At 41.7% G+C, this 6428-nt stretch overlaps 1 pseudogene; it reads left to right on the top strand.

The window, feature by feature from the left end:
• The first annotated feature begins 370 nt into the window (after positions 1–370).
• LOC141545787 (N-lysine methyltransferase KMT5A pseudogene) lies at positions 371–5146 on the top strand (annotated as a pseudogene).
• The last annotated feature ends 1282 nt before the right edge of the window (positions 5147–6428 follow it).

The following is a 6428-nucleotide window of genomic DNA, read 5'->3' as shown; positions in this document are numbered from 1 at the left end:
TGTTCTTTAACCTAATTGTGAGTAGGATTCCAGAACTACCAACTCTTCTGTCAGTTCTTGCTTTTGCATCTCATTTATATAACATAATTATTATTTTTTGCTGTTTTCTACATGCTTTTTGGATCATATCATATTTATTTCTATTCAAATCTTTTTTTCAAGCTACTCAATTACTAATGACAATTTTAGACATATGGTTTACATTTCCACATATAAAAATATTATTATATAATATTATGTATTTATTATATAATTTATTATTATATTATATACGTATTATATAGTTATTCTATATAATATATGTGTATTTATATGTAGATACTTTATTTTAAGACCTGTGGCCTTTTAATTCAGCTGCTGCTAGGTCTTGTGGGAGTTTCATCGTGGCGCCACCATAATTGATTTTTCCCCTTGTTCTAATAGAATTCTCTCCTGGATCGGGGGTTTCGGAATTTGGCTAGGACATTTTTGCAGATTTTCCTCACAGAATCTCTTTCCGATGGTAATCGGTAGATTTTTTTCCATTTCAGTTCTTCCTTCTGTCCTAGAACCCCCAAACCTCCGGGAAGTGTTTACAGACAGCGGCATTCCTGCTCCACCGCTTCTCACTCGCTGTGTGCTGGTTCCTTCTCAAATAGAACCGAGTCTCAGGAAGACAGCTGGGCCTTTATTTTTTTTTTAATTTTTTTTTTTTCCGGAAAGCTTCGGTTTCCCGGGAGATCCCAGGGCGCAGTCGAGGCTTGGGGGCCATGGCCAGAGGGAAGAAGATGTCCAAGACGCGCACGGAGGTGGCGGCGGCAGCGGCGGCGGCGGCGAACCCAGCCGGAGGAGCGGCGGACCCCGCCCGTGATCCGGAGACTATGGACCGCAGGAACCCCGTGCGGCCCAGGACCAACGGGGAGAATGTATTTATGGGCCAGCCAAAGATCTATTCCTATATGAGCTCCCACAGATCCTCTGGAACTTGTCCTCCATTCCAGGAGGAAAATTCTGTGGCATATCATGACGTCAAGTGCCAGGGGAAAGCCTTAACGGAATTGCACAGGAAAGGAGAGGAGAAGAGGACCGGCGACTACGGCCCGGCGAGCACTATGAGATCAGAAGGGCACACGGGCAAAGAATGGAGGAGGGGTTTTCTGGGGCCCCTGCCCGAGCCCGGGCCCACGGCTGCAGGAAGCCCCAGAGCCCTGGCGCTGGCCGCCCATGCCGCCGGCGGGAAGCCCGCCCCGAGGAAGCCCCCCCCTACCAAGCAGGCCTCAAGGAGAAAAGCTCAGGGAAAAGCGCCTCAGAATCGCAAAGTCACCGACTACTACCCCGTGAGACGGAGCTCCCGGAAGAGCAAAGCCCAGCTCCAGTCCGAAGAAAAGAGAAGACTGGACGAGCTCATTGAGAGCGGAAAGGAAGAAGGGATGAGGATCGATCTCATCGATGGCAAAGGCCGCGGAGTGATCGCCACCAAGCAGTTCACGAGAGGGGAGTTCGTGGTGGAGTATCACGGGGACCTCATCGAGAACACTGACGCCAAGAAGCGCGAGGCCCTCTACGCTCAGGACCCCTCCACGGGCTGCTACATGTACTATTTCCAGTACCTGAGCAAAACGTACTGTGTGGACGCCACCCGCGAGACGCATCGTCTCGGCAGACTGATCAATCACAGCAAGTGTGGCAACTGCCAGACCAAACTCCACGACATTGACGGCGTGCCTCACCTCATCCTCATCGCCTCCAGGGACATCAAAGCCGGCGAGGAGCTGCTCTACGACTACGGCGACCGCAGCAGGGCCTCCCTGGAGGCCCACCCGTGGCTCAAGCACTGATCCGCGGACCACGGCCCCTCGGAGGGAACTAGGGGGTGGGGGAGGGGCGGGGATGTACACCTAATCTTAGTGGGTGATTTCTGATGTTTTTAAATCTATTAAAATGCCTTTTCACTGTAGTACTTAAAAAAAAAATAAACAATTTGCTACAGGTTCCCTCCCCGGCAGGCTTGCGCAGATGGCCTTAGGTTACCAAAACCTTTTCTATTTCTAGTTATTTTGTATGTTTTTGCGAACAGACAAATCTGGGCTCCCCATGCATGCATGCAGTCCAAGACTCGGTGCAGGTTATGGAGGGAGAGGAAAGTCCCGGTAGTGGACACGAGCGGTCCCACTGCCTCTAGTCACAGGGATGACTCTCCACATCCCCCTGTAGGGAGCAGATCAGGTCAGAACCTTTCTCTCCTGTTCTCTAACCTCTTGTCCCAATGATGACTTGACAGGTGTACATATATATAATATATATATTTTTAATGTTTCATAACAGGCCAGTCCCTTCCCCCCTTTTTGCTTTTGAAAGCTTCTGTCCCTGCACCCCCCCCAGCGGAGGTCCCAACACCCCTGCCATCCCCCATCCGCTAGCCAGAGGCGGGCCGCCAGAAGTCTCTGAATTCATTCCCACACCCCCTCCCAGAGCAGGGCTTAATTCTCTCTAGAAATGTGAACCCTGATTTATTCAACAATAACTACTTAGATGTATTGAAGTTAAGTGCTGAGTTCTTGTAGAAAAAATTCAAGATGGTACTTTATTCTGTTTGAAAATAGTTCTTTAGAGGGACCAGAAATCTTCCCATTTTGGGATTTTTGTTTTGGTTTCTTTGTTTGCTTTGCTTTTTTTTTTTTTTTTGTTTGATTTTGTTTTTTTCTTTAATTTGCTGGGTAGAATCAGCAAGATTTGCCTCCACATTATGTCAGGCAGCCTGGTGGTTTTCCTGAATATACAGTTATGAATTCAAACAAGAGTCTCTCTGATAGATAAAAGTAGGTGTCCTAGGCACTTGAATAAGGGGGCGAGGGCTTCAGGCTCAGGGCCCAAAGAGATGGGATCTGGGGCTTCAGTGTGACAGAAACGGAGCTTCCCTCTCGCAGAATGGAACTGATCAATCATTTCAATCAGTGAAGTGAGCAAGCAGTGACCTTGGCAGTGTGCCTCCTAGGCTGCAGGGAAACCTGAAATGGGGAGGGTGCGCATAGGGTCTGCTCCCGTCCTTTCTGTTCCCCTGGGGTTTGTCATGATGCTACCTTCCCCTTACCTTCCCTGGTTGTCAGGGAGTGGAGAATCAATCAGATGTGTGTGTGTCAATGTGAGTTTCTATGTCTTGGTTGTACCTGTGTGTGGTTTAGCCTTGAATTTTAAAAGCAAACTTGAAGAGTATTTGTCTCTGTAAAAAAACAAAACAAAACAAAAAAAGGATAAAAAATTAAAATATTTATTGCAAAAAAAAAAAAAAAAAAGACAGCCTTCCTTATCATCAGGTTCCCTCAATCTTCCCACCTCAGAAACTGACCCCCACACTGTTTGGAAGGTAACATTCCTACAGTTGAGTCCTAACCCAGCTAGCTTCAGGGTTTATTGTTTCAGCCAAACTAGCCTGCTGATATTGATGCTTTATGAGTGATACATGTATGTCCTGTATTGTTCTTTGAATCTTCTCCAATTGTCCCCAGGAGGAGTACTATTCTGCCCCAATTCTTACTTGTTTTTAACTCCAGGAAAATTCCAGGAGCAGAACAGAGTTTTTAGACCTTTGGTACTGGTAGTCATGAGAGCTTTTGGAAAATTATATCAAAATTTGGTTGCTCAGGGAAGTTCACCAATATAGTATGTTAATTTTATGATGGCTGGACAATGGACAATGCTCTTGACTTTTCCTGGTCACCAGTGGAGTGAAGCAAGGCTGTGTGCTTGTTCCCATGCTTTTTAGCATGATGTTTTCAGCTATGTTGTCAAATGCCTTTGATGAGAATAAACATGGAATCAAAGTCAGCTTCCACACTGATGGTAAATTCCTCAACTTGAAATGTCTACAAGCCAAAACTAAAGTGGAAGAAGTGTTGGTGCGTGATTTTTTGTTTTCAGATATTGTGCACTCAATGCATCCTCTGAAGCTGAGAGGCAACAAAGTATGGATTGATTCTCTGCTGCTTGTGCTAATTTTGACCTAACAATGAACACCAAGAAAACACAGGTCTTCTATCAGCCAGCACCACACCATGGAACCATTGGTTACAAAAAATGTTGAAGTTTTGAATGTGTGGATAAGTTTGTTTACCTTGGCAGTGTACTTTCCATTGAAAATGAGATTGACACAAGCATTGCCAGAACTAGCTCAGTCTGAAGGAAAATGTGGAAAAGGAGAGGTATTAGACTGACTATCAAACTGAAGACCCATTGTGCTCATTGTTATACACCTGTGAAACCTGGACAGTGTACCAGCATCATGCCAAGAACCTGAATTGCTTTTATTTGAATTGTCTTAGGAAGATTCTGATGATGACTTGGCAGGATAAGATACGAGACACTGAGATCCTTTTTCAAACTAAACTGCCAAGCCTTCCAATTTTACTGCAGAGAGCACAACTCTATTGGGATGGACACATGGGTCAAATGAATGCTTGACAAAAAGATTATTCTATGGAGAACTCACACAGGAAAAATGATCACAAGAATACTGTCAAGTTCTCTCTTAACTTTAGAATCAATTGTATGACATGGGACCACCCAGGATGGTGTGCCCTCATAAGAGAAGATGCTCTACTCTATGAGCAATATAGAATTGAAGTAGCTCAGAAGAAATATGAGATGCTCAAAGTTAGAGAAGTCACACTAAATGCTCATAGAATGCTATTTGTGTCCAACCTGTGTCAGAGCATCTGAGCTCATAACAGTCTGATCAGCCAGTCAAACAGTATAGTTCAACTTTAACATAGGAATGCCAGTCTCTTTAAGAATGAAGGACAACAACAGGCCAACATTTACCCTGAGGCACAATTTTGACTTGTTTGGGAAAAATCTGGAGAGCCTGGAATTTTCTGACCTATTTCACCATCTTTCCAGAATCCTCTCCTCCATAATTTCTTGAAATATGCTATCGGTGCTTCTTCTCCATTTTCCCTGTCACCACAAGTAACATTCTATGGTCGAGGTCTTTGTTTTAGTTTGTTCATTTTTCCAGTCTATTTTTGACTTAATTGTATGTTGAAGTTGGGGTCTATTCCTTGGAGTAGCATGGGCACTGTTCTCAACTTGAGGCTTTTTGTGCAGCTGTTTTCAGAGCTAGTTCCAACAAAGAATGGGTATCAATAAAGTCTTTCATCTTAACACAAAATTATCTTTTGTTTTCTTTGCATGTTTTTCCTTCCCCATTATTTGTCTTTGATAATATTCCTTCTTTTAAAAATATTTTCCCTCAATTACAAATAAAAGCATTTTTATATCCATTTTAAAAAATAATTTTGAATTCCAAATTTTCTCCCTCTTTCTCTTCCCTCCTCCCTGAGATGGTAAGCAATCTGATAAAGGCCATATATGTGCAGTCATAAAAAACATTTCCACATTAGTCAAAACAAAAAAGAAGGAAGAAGGAAAAAAGGGGAAAAAAAGTGAAAAATAATGTTTCAGTTTGTATTTAGATAGTTCCAATTCATGAATTTCATGATGAAAAGTATTTTTCATCATGAGTTCTTTGGAATTGTCTTGGATTATTGTATTACTAAGAATAGTTAAGTCATTCACAACTGGTCATCTTATAATATTGCTGTTACTGTGTACAATGTTACTTTGATTCTGATCATTTTTTGTCAGTCCATGTAACTTTTCTACATTTTTCTCAAAGCATCCTGCTTGTTATTTCTTATAGCACAATAATATTCCATTACTTTTATATACCATAACTTATTCAATTGATCTGGTACCCCTCAATTTCCTTTTCTTTTCTTTTCTTTTTTTTTTTTTTTTTTTTTTGGCCATCACAAAAAAGTGTTATTATGAACTCTTTTGTATATGTAGATCCTTTCCCCCTTTTTATGATCCTTTGGGCTAAAGATGTAGAAGTGGTATTGCTGAAGTAAAGGGGATGCATAGTTTTCCCTTTGGGCATTGTTCCAAATGTTCTCCAGAATGCTTGAATCAATTCAAAACTCTACCAACAGTGCATTAGTGTCTCAATTTTCCCAGATTAGATTCAGCATTTATAATTTTCCCTCTTTGTCATATTAACCAATCTAATAAGTGTAAGGTGGCATATCAGAGTTGTTTTTATTTACTTTTCTCTAATCAATAGTGATTTAAAGAATTTTATTAGCATTTTATTTTTTTCAATTATGTGTAATTTAAAAAATTTTACAGGTTTTTTAGGTCTGCTAAGTATATTTTAAAAATCACAAAATATTTCTTACTGAATAGATGCCAGTAATATAGGAGCTACTAATATTCTTTCTATGCTGTCACCTTCCCTCCCTCCCCCCAAAATATAAATAAGATGTTCACAATGTTTTAATGTTCATTTGAAATTCAAAAAATTTCAAATCTGCCTCTCTCCCCTCCCCTTTCCATAAAATGCGATTTGATGAGGTTTGATATATTTATCCAATTATGTATAACATTTCCAT

Source organism: Sminthopsis crassicaudata, chromosome 6, assembly GCF_048593235.1.
Source record: "Sminthopsis crassicaudata isolate SCR6 chromosome 6, ASM4859323v1, whole genome shotgun sequence".
In the NCBI taxonomy this organism is placed as follows: domain Eukaryota; kingdom Metazoa; phylum Chordata; class Mammalia; order Dasyuromorphia; family Dasyuridae; genus Sminthopsis; species Sminthopsis crassicaudata.
Note: the sequence above shows the minus strand (reverse complement) of the source record. Positions and strands in the feature narration are given on the sequence as shown.